Raw genomic sequence first — 15876 nt, 5'->3', positions numbered from 1 at the left:
TATTATATCATTTTGAAAGATTTTGATTTGTTTCCCAAGGTGTTTTTCTACTTTGGTCTTGAATTTTTTGAACTTGTCAAACATTCAAACTTGTGTTTCAATAAAGACATATAGTTATATCTATTGAGGTCATCAGTAAATGTGATGAAGTAGGTTTCCTATATCTAGTATACACTATCATAGGCATATACACATCACTTTAAATAATCTCTAACAGTTCAATTGCCTTTTCATTGTGTCCATTGAAGAGTGTTTTGACCATCTTACCCAATAAACATGATTCGTATTCATCACAAGATTAGAAGTTAAATGATTGTATGACTCTTTGTTCAAGAAGTTTTAATATGCGTTTTAGTCTTATATGGCCTAGCCTATAATGCCATAGATATGTGGTATTCAGTTTGTTTGTTTTCAAACGTTTATTATTTTACATATTGAAAATTTCATTATCCAATTTTAGAAAGCACAAACCATTATGCAAATCAGACATTTTATAAAGATTATTATTAAAGCTATAATAGTTATAGTACCAACAGTAATAAAAAATAAATATCCTTCCTTATCTAAAAGAAACACAAAAATTTAAATTTCTTGAAACAGATGGAACATAATAGCAATTATTTAATTTTAAAACAAGCTTAGTAGGTAACCTAAGATAATAAATTCCTATAGCAAATACAACAACGCATACTCCATTTCCAACTCGTAGGTTAACCTCTCCTTTGACAAGCAATCTATTATGACATAGTTCTTGTATATCAGATAAAATATTAGAACCATATCCTATGCCTATAACCTAAGATGGACAAAAAAAAAAATAGTTTATCTTAATGACAAACATACCTAAAGTAGAGGCTTCAGTTGCCTTTTTCTTCTTGCTCTCTAGAAAGGCCTTGTAATGTCTCCTCTAATAACTAGTTTGTCACAATAAAAGTAATAACCTTCCCTTCGCCATACCCCTTGTTGGTTGAGTAGCAGCATCAGGTTGCTTCTTTGCCTTAGGTTTAGCTTTAGCCTTGACCTTACATTTGACTTTAGCTTTGGTTTTAAGTGTTTGGACTTTAACTATAAACATGTTAAACTATTGTTTTAAACTCTTGTTCAACCTACTTGAGCATGTATAATAACTCTTTCAAGGATTTTTCCTTCTTATGTAGGTTAAAATTCATAATGAAATTAGCTTACGATTTAACATGAGATTTCAACACAAGGTCATTGATGAGCTTATTGTCTATGATGAACCCAAAGCTTGCCAACCTTTCAATATGGCCAATCATTTTGACCACATGAGGGCTAGCTTATCCTCCCTCAAAGAGTTTGCAATCAAATAAAGCACTTATCACATGATGTCATTCAACCCTGGCATTTGTCTCATATAACTCTTAAAGGTAAGCAAGTATAAATAGAGCATCCATTTACTTATGTTGTTTTTGAAGTTAGGTATCATAGAAGTCATCATGAGGCACTAAACTTTCATAGAGTCATTAAGATATTTGTTAAAAATTTCTTTCCCTACTTATATGGCATCGGGAACAGGTTCTTTAGGTAATAACCTTTCAAGGATATACAACCTCTTTTTTTGACACAGAATGACCTAAAGATTTTTATACCAATAAGTGTAGTTGCCTCCATCATGCCTATTTTCTTTTTCAAGAATTGATCGATACATTGAGTTTAACATGGTAATTATTTGATCTACAAGTTATAGATAAAGATAATTCTTCATAATTCATTTTAATTATGGATTTAATTAATTAAAATTCTTTCACTATTTTTTCTCAAGCCAATAACCCTCACTATTATACTCAGAAAGTTTTGATAAACTTTCTAGTGGACTGAGATACCATCCCATTAATTCTCCCTTTTGCTTTGGCGAATAAGTTTGAATAATCGAATAAATAAATTTCAAATTAACCACCAAAAGCCTGTGATCTCAAGCTAGGTTTTGACCTAACAAATCATGCATCCTCAAATGTGACAGTCGATATTAGTAGGGTGGATACTACATATCACCATACATCAATAAATGTATTCCCTACTCATGCTTCAAATATACTTCACCTTTGTTTTGGCAAAGAAGCAAAGTACACTAGTAAAGTCAGATCTAATATAAACATATCCTAATTTTCTATTTGGTAGAAGTCTATCCTTCGCTTTGGCGAACAAGATTCCAACAAACAAAGGCTTAATTAAGACATCATATTAGTAAACACCAATTTAATCTTAGACTTAATATTTAAATTGAGAGTTTTTAATTAATTGGTCTCATTAGATTTTATGTCGCATGTTAGGTGATATAAGAAAAATATAACCATTCACATCCATTCAATAACGTAAAATTAAAACATGTTAGTACACACCCATAACTAATGCCAACCTCTTGAGTCAAAAGAAATCTGACTGGTCAACTTAGGTCAATATTTTGCCTTTGGGTCTAAGTCCTCACATTTGTCCTTTTTGCCTCTAATCTTCAATAATTACATAACTTTGTTTCCTAATTATATAATTCTAAAAAAAAATAACAATCTAGTATAAAAGAAGAAAGAATAAGGTAGGGTGCGCAGGTCCTATTTAAAAATTACAACCGAAATAAAATAAAATAATCATTCATATTGGTTCATTGACTGCATATGGGGCACTATACATACATACATCTATACATACATGTCTAATTAAAATTAAATTTTAATTATTAATTAACCAAGTGTTAGATTATATTTTTATCCTTAAAACTTTACAAAATACTCATTCAACCCTAAGACTTAAGAAAATTTTAGTTTTAGTTCTAATTCAATAAAAGTCGAACTAAAAGTAATTCCCAATCTCGAAGGGCATGCAGACATCTTAAAAGGCACGACAAAGGCAAGATGGAATACCACTATACACAGTTTGCACCCAAAAAAAAATCATGGCTTAGGCAAAAAAATTGCCTAGCCATGCATATTATAACAGTAGGATAAGGTTGTAATCTAATCCATGTTATTCTTTGATGTGTATTAATTCATATTAAGGATTCACTGAAATAGACACATTTTTTTTGTCTTAACCTTAAGAGATAATGGTTGATGAAAGAATTGAATTGCATTTAACTATGAGGTTAGAAAAGCTTAAGAAATGTCCATTGACATTCTGTCATCAGAAGGCCATGATGTTTTGCTAAAAGTCAATCTTGGTCTATGTCTAAATTCACCCTAAATCTAGACACTATTAGCTTGATAAAGAGCTTATGGCACACACATATAGAAGTTGAATCAAACTTAGAGGAGTGGATTATTTGTTGACAATCTAGTGTTTAGAGTTGAGAGAGACACTGTAAATAGACCTGGTTTACCCAATGGGTTGAGAAGACTCGATTTGATTATGTCTTGATCAAGTGCCAACCATGCACTTAGTCTGAAGTTGTTGGCTATGCAAGTGATGATATTGGTCGACAACTTGCAACAAAACATGTTAATTGGCACACAAATGTGTGCCAACCGTACCAAATTTTGGCCATTTTGATCAACACACATATTTTACATGCCAGTTGTGTGAGCATGAAATTCTAGTCATGCTTGGATACCTGCACATAAATAAAAGATAGTTTTTCATGTAATAACATATAAGTAAAAATGCATACATAAGTAGAAATAGAAAAACCCTAGCCGTCTGTTCTACTTTCTCTCCTCTACCTAAACAATAAATCCATTCAATAGCCTTAATAACTTTTTTACCTAGATTTTCTCTGTCATGATAATGGTCTGCATGGATACCAAGACATCACCTCGTAAGGGTTGGATAGTGTTCTTTCTCTTGCCCCGTGAATTTGAAAGAGTAATCAATGCAGGTATAAACCTAAAACAACCTATAAGTGTTTTGTTTATACATGATTGTATGTTTAAAATAGGTATCCTGGTCAAGGTTTTAGGTCTGTCTATTTTAAAAATTTTAAATTCTAATGTTTTACAAGTTATCAGCGCCTTTAAAACCTTATAATAACATCACAAACGAGCATTCATGCTTCACATGAACGACTATTCACCTTTAAAAATTTTTGGAAATGACAATTATCCATTCAAAATGACATGGCATGCCATGAATGGGCATCTTTACCTGAAGAATGTCTATTCATCAATTCAAAACTTAACATCAACATACTTTTATCTTAACTTAACTATAAACATGTTTATACATAATAATACACATGAAATGACCATTATGCCCTTGAGATATACCTATGGGTATCACACATTCTCCTCGTGCATCATGTTCTAGTAGAAGTTCTTACATGTTTTTAGCCTCTTTCTATTTGTGCTCCATATGGATACTAAGGTACCTCCCTATCATAGGTTAAAGCGAAAATTTTGCCATACAAAGACTAAAAAAACCTTTAAATGCAAGTATTGTATTCACAAAAGAGTTACCAAGATTAAATCCTAAGCAAGAGATAAAGTTTAGTATAGAGCTAATGTAGGGCACAACACCTATTTCAAAAGCTCCATACATTATTGACCTAGTCTAATTACAAAAGCATACAAAAGATGTCCATACATGAAGACATAAACATAAAGTCATAGGATATGTAACCAAATACATAAAACCAAGTTTGAATACATGAACTGATAACTGATACAAATGAAAAAAATAACTTCAATTGTTTTATGGCTTCTGACCACCACTCGCCTTATAGCTATCACGATCACTTATACTTATACACATAAAAATAAGGGAGTAAGTAATAAAACACCTAGTAAGTAGGGGACTCTACTGTTAACTTTTTATTTATTTTCCAAAATACCTTTAGCTTGACTTGTATTAACTCTATCATTCGAAGTTTCTATCTAAACTCCCATATTGATGATATTGGTGTAGGATTTTAAGGCATTATTAACTGATAGCATAGTTAAATTTAAAAAATTACCCGTTTTAATGCATAGATTAATGAACATGTTTAGCACACATAAGATGTTTAGAAATTATACCTACATTGTTGGCTCTTCCAAGACTTCACGTGGTTATATAAAGATCATTATCCAACCCTCTTAAGGTGGTGCCTTGGTATCCATATAGAACACTAATAGGAGGCAATCTAGAAATAGGGTTGCTAGGGCATTTATCGACTGGATCTTGAAAATTAGATCACGATAATGGAAGCTTACATCAATAAGATTCTACACATGAAGGTATATGTTTGAGATTGTTATGTAAATCTTAACCCAAACTAAACACCTTTATTTATAAAGTGTAAATGAATCCTAAGTTATTTAGGACTCTAATTACTTAGGTAATAAGGTGTCCAAAAGTTCTTATTAAATTAAAACTTTTAATTTATTGAAAGTTTTAATGCATAGGAATCCTAATTAAATTAGCATTTCAACTCAACTTAGACTTTCTATCAAATAAGGACTTTGAATTTATTAAAACTTTTAATAAATAAGAATCCTAATTAACTTAAGATTCTAACTCAACTAAAACTTTCTATTAAACAAAGACTTTGAATAATCCTTCCACCGAGTTAACTTAGCCAGTTGACTCGCATCCATCATTTGGCCTTGCTCAGTTGGATTCTTAAGTAGGTCCACTCGAAATCATATAGTGCATTTACACAATGCCATGTAGCATTATGCACACTAAATGATTTTAGTCAAAACACATTTATATGTTTCTCTCTTTCCATGATTTGAGATTGTTGTCAAACGATTCTTACCTTTTGGTTCGTATTAACCCCTTAATACGTATGACCTATAAGCCTTCTATCAAGTCGGTAGTGTTTAAATTCAGGTTGAATTTTCACACAAACCAAGATTGGCGTCTAGCAAAGTGTCATGGCCACCCGGATGATAGAGTGTCAACAAACATCTTTATAAGCTTTAACAACATCATAATTACCTACAATTCAATCATTTCTTCTTTCGATATCTTTTGAGATTGAGATATTGAAGTATGTCTATCTCAGTAGTTTCTCGATATAAGATAATACACATTAATGATTTACATGGATTATGCGACAACCTCATCCTACTGTGGCCACAGATTTTAGTAGTCATAAATATCTTTCAGTATTCATATATGAGATATCTTCCCTAATGCTCATGAGTGACAAAATCTTATTTGATCAACGATAGCCTCCATGTATCTCACGATATAGTCGTTCATTACCTTTATGATAGTGCTATTACAATGATAAATTGGTTAATGTTAAACCACATTGATCTTTATATGAGACAGTCTGACAATCTTAAGTTAAAAGGTCATATGCACCCGTAGTGTACAAAGGATTTGTTCTGTAAACACTAAAGCAACCATCCATATGAATATCCTCTGATGAGGTCAATCTGATAAACACATCTGCAATATCCACCTATGTGTTTCATCAAGTCGTTAACAAACAGTTTCAACATGTGAGAACTATCATCCCATCACTATTACATGTGGCATTATTCATTGTCATGTCGAGATCATAGATATTTCTAGAATAGTCATGTAATATGTGTATAGGGTTTCCACGATCAGTTGTCTGATCTCATCATCATAATTCTACCATTCTAAGGGCATGTTATTTACGCAATCATATAATAGACAAACATATGAACTAAATACCTATAAATCATTTTATTAATTAATGAGATAAATTACAATTACAATTATAAATGTCAAATTAATTGGCTTTAAGACATCTACCTTAACAATCTCCCACTTACACTATAGCCAAATTTTCGTGTTTTTATTGTGATTGAGGCTTTGTTAATAGGTTATCCAAATTGTCATCTATATTAATCCTTTTTATCTGTATGTAACCTTGCTAAATAATTTCTAGAATCGGGTGATATCATCTAAGTATATGTTTGGAAATTTGATAAGATTGTGGCTCATTTGCTTGAGCAATCACTTCATTGTTGTTGCAATAGAGCTCAATCGATTTAGTAATGTTTGATATCGCTCCAAGTTTCGTCACAAACTTTTTGATCCATACAACCTTTTTTTTCGCTTTTGAAAAGGTAATATACTCAGACTTTGTTGTAGAATCGTCCATTATACTTTGTTTGGAGCTTTTCTAGCTTACTACAATACTATTCAAACAAAACACAAACCTAGATTGTGATTTAAAGTCATTTTGATCAATTTCGAAACTAGCCTAATTGTAGCCTTTAACAGTGAGTTCAAAATCCCTTCTATAAACCAAGAATGCATCATTATTTTTTCTCAGTTACTTTAGGATGTTCTTGACGATTATCCAGTGTTTTGCACTTGGATCAAATTGATATCTGCTGTAAACGTTTAAGGTGTATGAGACATCAAGTCTTGTACAAAGCATGACATACATGATTGATCCTATAACCAAGGCATATGAGATCCGACTTATCTTGTCTCTCTCAAATTGTGAAAATAAACACATCTCTTTTGAAAGATATATAGGGTATGGGCAGAAATCCTTTGTAACATCCCTCCCCAAAAGTGCTACCTTTTAGAGGAAAAATATTACAAATTAATATCTAGAGCGTTTATTTTAAAACAAATTTTAAAATGAACTCGTCTTTAAAAGTGTTCTGAAATTATTTTGAGAAAACTAAAAATCTAGAAGCAAACAAAAGAGATGTATATGCACTATATGAAAACTCATATGAAAACATCTGAGATCATGGAGTAATCATATACATGCCCCTAGATACAACTTTATAACTATCTGAATAGGGCCAAAAATCAATAATATCATATGCATGTAACAAAACCATAGGTAACCAACCCTAGCCTGGATCTATCTTCGCTAACCTAACCCTGCCTCGTAGCTACCTTGATCACCCGTACCTGTAATCATGAAAGAAAAGAAGCGAGAGGTAAGAACACTCAGTAATGGGAAAGAATTAAGTAAACTATCTCATTTCTTGTTCGAAATCACCTTTGGGACTTAGTCTTACATCATAGCCTCAAGGAATCGAAAGGATAATCTAATTCATCTTTTACTATTTGGGTCACACTTTGTCCCATCTGGTGTCTATTTGATACTTTCTGAAAGCTGACTATAGAGATTTGACAATTTTCTAACTCGAGATCTCTTACTTTCTCTCACTACACCGTTTCTAAATCCTAATTGTGTTATACTACGAGTATGCTCTACTACGAGCAGACCCTACTGTGGGTCTATGTCCTACTACGAGTCTATGTCCTACTGCGATATGCCTTACTATGGGCGATGTAATGTAAAGTACCCCCTCATAGTTTGTAGCATGCATGTGTGCGTTATCTCTTACTAATCTTACTTTCATCTAAAACTATTCATAACCTACTAGATCATACTCTTAGGATGACCCTGAATCTTGAGCCCCAAATTCCTTTTCTTGCTTTTCTTTTTCTCTCATTTCTTTCCTATCCTGTTTTTCTTTTCTTCCTTTCCTTTTTCTTTTTTTTTTTTTTCTTTCTTTCCTTCCAAAAATTGTAAATTACTGTTTATTAGGTTGTTTATTTAGTAGGGTAGTCTTTTTGTTCATGCAATTTAATAGTCCAAATGGTCTTTAATTCATACAATATATCATTGAAAAGAAGATTCAAAGAGCTTTCCAAAAAGCCATAATAGCACTCATGATTCATCAGATAAGGCACTCAAAATGTGGGATGAAATTAGTGGCAAAAAACTAAATTTACTGTTTATTTAGTAAGACAGTGTTTTTGTTCTTATAATTTAATAGTCCAAACGGTCTCTAATTCCTACAAGCTATATATCATTGAAACGAGGATTCAAAAAGCTTTCTAAAAAGTTATAATAGCACTCATGATTCATCAGATAAGGTAATCAAAACATGGGACAAAATCAATGGCAAAAAATTGTATTTACTGTTTATTTGGTAAGATAGTCTTTTTGTTCATACAATTCAATAGTCCAATAGTCTCTATTCAAACAAGCTATATACCATTGAAAAGAGGATTTAAAGAGCTTTCCAACATGCTATAATAACACTTATGATTCATCAGATAATGTAGTCAAAATGTGGGACAAAATTAGTGGTAAAATTGTAAATATTATCCAACTCTCTATCGTGAACAAAATTACACACATAGATACCCCAAATGGCACAACAACATTTCTCAACTTTAAAATCATCATTTATAACATAGAGCCAAGGAACCAAAAGCATAAAACATGAAACATACTAAGAATGATTCCACTTACCTTGTTTTAAGCCAATCTTTGCTAAGTTGGCTTCCTCTTCTTTGTCTGCTTTCTTTTATTACCAAAACCACCTTAAATCAACACCAAAACACACTAACATATTCATATAACATGCATCCAATATATATATAAACATAGGTAAAGGGAAAGAAAGAGATCTTTTGGTTACCAAGGCTTCCAAAGTATTTCCTCTTATTTTCTTTCCTTACTTGTCTTCTGAAACCCTTTCAAATCCTTTCTTTTTCTTCAAAAAACAAAGAAAAAAGCATGGAAAAGGCTGAGCTTCTGAAAAAGATAGGAGAAGAAGATGAAAATGCCTAACTTTTGTCTTTTATCCATTTATATATCTATATACATATTTGAATTAGCCTTTGTCCTTTTTTGTAGTCTTTTTCTTTTTTTTTTCTTTTTTTTGTAGCTTTCTTCTTTTCTTTTTTTTGTTTTACATATATATATATATATATATATATATATATATATATATATATATATATATATATATATATATATATATATATATATATATATATCTACATACATTTGGACATATATATTTACAATTAGAAATGTCTCAAAGTAAGGCCAAAAGACATAAATACGTCTGGAACATACCTGAGGATCTTCAGACATGCGTTTACTTCTTAAACATGAGTGTGTCAATTTGATATGGTTATCCCTCAAAGGTATGTCTCTACTGTACCATATACATAAACGTGTTGCTTCTTAAACATGAGTGTGTCAACTTGATAAATCATACATGACCTTATTTCCTCATGGTCTCTCCTCTTGTAAATAAAATTACATATACACGGGGTAAGAGAGGAGGGTTGTGTCTTTAGACATGCATGCGTGTTCTCTTTTCTATACTTAGCATAATTTCCAAACTTAAACTCATCTGGACCATTCTACTTCTTAGGGGCATTTTGGTCATTTCACCCTTTACACGGTAATACAAAAGTCATACACGGGTGAACCTTGTTTCCTAGTTGACTATGTAGTGGTAAACAACATCCAACAGTTATTAGATCACCAAAAAACTCAACTTGAATTATGGGTATTTCACTTATAGATGTGTGTTCTATACCAATGCGACTATGTATCAAATCCCAAAAATGAACGAGCAACTTATTTCACACCCTAATTCGGCTTTTACGAATTCATTTCCAGTCAATTCTTATCACAAACTTTTCTAATTGATACATAATGCAAAATAAAACCTGGAGAAGTGCAATAAGAGATTCATAAACATGACCAAACATTAATACCTCAAAGTGTTAAATCATAAATAAGAAATCAATTCATTCCCCTTATTTACCATCAAAATTTAGGCATGTGTTTATCCTCAGCCAAATAAACATCAATGTTGCTTATCAAACATGCTAATAAAAATTTGTAGCAACTACTTTATATCTCATTAAGCATCAACATTATAATCTTATTTACACAGAATCTAGCTAAGGGCAGACCTTTTAATCCACCATTATCAATAGCTTAAAACGGGAAAAAGAGAATTTCTACTTACCTTATTCAAAATTACAAGGCTAAATTTGAACAGTGGACCTTCTTCTCTCTACAATTGTTGCAATTACCTTTGCCATAAAATCCACATCAGAACTACCAAAATCACACTTGACACTTAGCCTCAAAACCTTATCTTTTCTTTTAGCAAAAATGTGTATGTTTACTTTTGGGATAAGGATTTCTAAAATGCAGTAACGTGTCAAATATAACTAAATTCAAGTAATGCCATACACCAATGTGTGTCCATATCACACAATCATGTATTGCTTAATTCAAATCTTACATGACATTTGTCTTATCTAGCTGACATGACTGTTAGAGGAGATGCCCTAAAGTTAATTAATTTGACAATTGAAATTGTAATTTATCTTATTAATTAATAAAAGGATTTATAATTGTTCAGTTTATATGTTTGTTTATTATACTATTATGCAAATAACACGCCTTTAGAATGGTAGAACTATGACGAGGGGATTAGATGTCTGATTATGGGAACCTTATGCACACATTAAGTGGTCATTCTAGAAATATCCATAATCTTGATACTACAATGACCAAGAGCATATGTAATGGTGATGAGATTATCATAGTGTTAAGTGACCCTACTAAAAGGTGGTGACAGTTTTCACGTGTCAAAACTGGTTGTTGATGGCTTGATGTAACACATGGGTGTTATTGTAGACATGTTCACCAAACTGACCCCATCAAAGAATACTATATGGGTGGTTGCTCTAATGTCTATGGAATAAATCCTCTGAACACCACGAGTGCATAAGATCTTTTGACTTAAGGTTGTAAGACTGTCTCATGTAAAGATCGTTATGGTTTGACATTATCTAACGTATCACTATAATAGGGGTATCATAAAGGTAGTAATTGGTCATATCACGATTTGCATAGAAGTTATAGTTAATCAATAAATGATTCGTCACTCTTAAGCATAAGAGAAAATATCTCAGATGTGAATACTGAAAGACATTCATGACTGCCAAGATATATGGCCATGATAGAAAGAGATCGCAGTCTAATCTGTGTAAGTCATTAATCTATATTAGCTCATATCAATGAGCTACTGAGATGACATATTTTTATATCTCAGCCTCGAGAGATATCGATTGAAGAAAGCATTGAATTACACATAATTATGAATTTGTAAAAGCTTATACAAATATTTACTAACACTATGTCGTCTGGGTGACTATGATGCTTTGCTAAAGGCCAATCTTAGTCTATCTCTAAATTTGACCCAAATTCAAACACCATCTATTTGATAGAAAGCTTATAGGTCATATACATTGAGGGGTTAATATAAACCTAGAGGCAAGAATCGTTTGATAACAATATTGGGATCATTAAAAAAGAAACGTATTAAGGTGTTTTGACTAGAATCATTTTATTTGTATGGTGGCACATGGCGTCGAGTAAATACACTGCATGGTTTTAGTTGGACCTATTTAAGGGTCCAACCAAGCAAGGCCAAGTGATAAATGCAAGTTAATTGGCTGAATTAACTCATAGGTAAGGTGTTTTAGTTAAACTAAGATTCTTCAGAGTCCTTATTTGATAAAAAGTTTAGGTTGAATTGTAATCATAATTTCATTAAGATTCTTACGTATTAAAACTTTTAATAAATTAGGAGTCTTAATTTAATAAGAACCCTTGGACACCTTATCACTTAAGTAGTTAGAATTTTAACTAACTTATGATTCACGCATACCTTATAAATAAAGGTATTTAGTTTGAGTCAAAATTTAACAACAAGCCAACACATACATCCTAAACACACATCTTCACACCTAAAACCTTGTTGACGCAAGCTTCTATTGTCGTGAACTTCTTCTCACTTTGTCGTGATCAAATTTTCAAGATCTAGTTGATAGAAGTCTTAGCAGCCTTCTTTTTGGATCGCCTCCCATTCATGGTTTTTATGGATACCAAGGCGCTACCTCAAGAGGGTTGGATAATTATCTTTACATAGCCACGCGAAGTCTTGAAGGAGTTAACAACATAGGTAAAATTTTAAACCCTTATGTGTGTTTAATATGTTCATGAATCTATACATTAAAATGGGTATCCTGGATAGGTTTTAGGATATTTGATAAATTTAAAAAAAAAATTAATTTCCCTGCATTACTAGTTAAGGGTGCCCTAAAACTCTATAGTGGTATCAGAGCCACCGTTTAGGTATATTTTCATAAAAATATAAGTACAAGTTTTGATTATATTTATATATCATAACATGTAATTGATAACTAATCAAAACCGTAAAATTGGTAAAGTTGATTTGTTGTTGAGTTCAAGAACAATATAAATATGTGTTAAATTTATTAAATGCTTATTCCTAAAATTTTATTGAGTTTAACTGTTGATATAGGATTAAATTCAAGGTTTATTGTTGGTTTGTCACATTAGCATGGTTTACGTGCCACCATTGCTCATACGATAATTGGCTTACCCTTACATGATGGCTCTTAGATTTTCATCATTGGAAAGTCCAAAAACTAACACTGGAAACACTACAGTAAAACGATGCTTATAGTAGGATCATTACAAGGGGGCACCATGAGGAATTATTCCCAATGTTGAACCTACAGTAGGGTAATGCTCATAGTAGAGCCAAGGTATCGAATTCCTATAATTGATTCAGACCAATCAACTCATTTACAGTTAGCTTCTGATTCAAATGTTTCCACCATAACTAGTATTGTCACATCAGATTAGAATATGGGGGAATGATTCCTTAATGACCAGGCTAGGACATAATTTGACCTGAAGGTAAGATAAATAGCCTTGTTAGTTCTAGAAATAAAATGTGAGACCTAATTTAGAAATCAGGACTCGTCATCGTTTAGTAAGGAGTTCAATACCAACTCCAGATGACAGAGTTTACAGTCAAAGACATTTTAGGGAATTCAAAGTCTACATAAAGGTCAAGTTTCTTACTTATTGGGTGTTTATCATTCATCCTCTCACTTTTATGTATGCAGGTATAAGTGATTGTGACAATTATAAGACGAATGGTAATCAAAAGGTGTATAGCTAGAGGGTATTTTTGTCATTTCATAGATTTTATTTCATATTTATTTTTTTTCTAGTTTTATGAAAGACTTCTTATTTTAGTAGTTCCGAGTTAATAAACATTTTTTGTAACGCTTCTAGATATGGTTTTACAAGGATATTTTGGTATTTTAATAAAAGAATTTTATTTAGCTAATTATTATTATTATACTCTATGTTTTTGTTTAAATGAAGTGCTCTAGTAATCAATTTAGTAACATTTTCATTCTACGGGCAATACTTTTGGACGAAGGTTACAAGTTGATATCAGAACATGATTTTGGGAACCCTAAATGATATTTTCTTAAAACAATAGTATAGTCTAGTAAGCAGGAATGTAAACCTTTATGTCATGCTGACTGTGCCTATAATCGACGTTGTAAGTGTAGTTTATATATATACCTACTAAGTTATTATGGGGACTAACAAGTAAGTTTTTAGGAAAATAAGGAGAACCCGAACAAACACCAAGAATACACTGATTGAGAACCCCTATAGGAGCCAGAGTGAGAGGCCAACAACTTTAGCTCCCCATCCCGTTTTGAATGCTTAAGATGTCAGAAACATCTTTAATAAGATGTTTAAGGAACAAGAAGGTGTTCCAGTCTAAGTTAGTAAGCCAACACTTGTGCCTCAATCATAGGCACAAAGATAAGTAGATGTGACTTTAGCACGGACAATACCAACAACAGTAACCACATCTAAGACCTAATTACAACCTATTTTTAACCTGCCCAATATGTACCAGCCTTATAAATTTGATAATGCCAAAGATCCAATCACAACTGAAGAGTGGCTTGAGTTAGTAGAGAGTTTTATGGCCTTGTTAGATATGACTAATTAAAAGAGGGTTAGATATTCCATCTATTTCCTAAAGTCCAGTACTAGGATTTGGAAGAACCTGTTTAGAAAGACAACCTAGACATTAGAGATGTCATGGTCTAAGTTTAGGAGTAGATTTAAGGTAGAATACATATGACCTAGATTAAAGGTCAAGAGTTCCTTACATTGACCCAGACATAGACATAGTAAATGAGTACTCAACCAAATTTAATCATTTGGTAAGGTATACCCCAAATATAGCAAGCACCGAGAGGGGACGAATAGAGAAATTCATTTATAGGCTTGATCTAGTTATAGCCTGATATGTCGTGGTAGGAGCATAGCCACCCTAGACATATGGTGAGGCTCTAAGTAGAGCATTGAGGGTAGAGATCTTTATCAAGATGATGTATAGTCAGAGTTCTAGACAGATAGTGCCTCCATCATCTTTAATTCTAGTGCTAGTGCTAATGTAACAGGTGAGCAGTAGTAGTGCCTCTATCTAGAATGGACCTTCCTTAGAGAAAAAAAAGGAAATAACCCTTTTAAGCTAGAGGTAACAAGAAGTGCTAGAAAAGTAATAAAAAACAGAGAGGTCTAAAGATTCCAACTTGCTAGATGTGCGACAAACATCATATGAGAGAATGCTTGACAAGACAGATAGTTTATTATCACTACTGTCAACCAAGACACATGGTTAAATCGTGTCTAATGGCCCAACCCTGAGTGGATTAGCCAATAGGTGAAACCATTACTAGAGTCTTTACCATCACCTCGCGGTTAACAGAAGCTAACCCAACAGTAATCACTAGTCAAATTTCTTTCTATAATACTCTTGTTTACATTTTAATTGATTGTGGTACTACATATTGTTTCATAGCCAAGAGTTTGGTAAACAAACTAGAAGTACAACCAGTTAAGGTAACTGAAGGGTTTAAAATAAAGTTACCAAATGAAGAGATAATAATTAGTAAGGAAATGATGTTAGAGTAAACCATCGACATCCAAGGTAGAAAACTCCTTATGGACTTGATAGTGTTCGAGATGTGAGACTTTGACATGATTCTTGGGATGGACTTTTTAGGGAGGAATAAAGCTGAAATAAATTGTCAATGTAAGAAGGTTTGGTTTAGTCTAGGAAATGGAGATCAATTTAAGTTTAGTGAAGGGCATGTCAAAAGCTTGTTAGTCAGTGCCACAAAAGCAAGAAAGATACTAAGGGGTGCACAGGCTTTCAAGCTCATGTAATTAGTAAAGCAAAATCAAGCCCAAGTATAGAGTGGACAATAGTGGTTTGAAAGTTCCTAGATATTTTCCTAAAAGAGTTACCT

The sequence above is a fragment of the Mangifera indica genome, chromosome 16 (assembly GCF_011075055.1).
Source record: "Mangifera indica cultivar Alphonso chromosome 16, CATAS_Mindica_2.1, whole genome shotgun sequence".
Lineage (NCBI taxonomy): Eukaryota > Viridiplantae > Streptophyta > Magnoliopsida > Sapindales > Anacardiaceae > Mangifera > Mangifera indica.
This window is presented reverse-complemented; position numbering follows the sequence as displayed.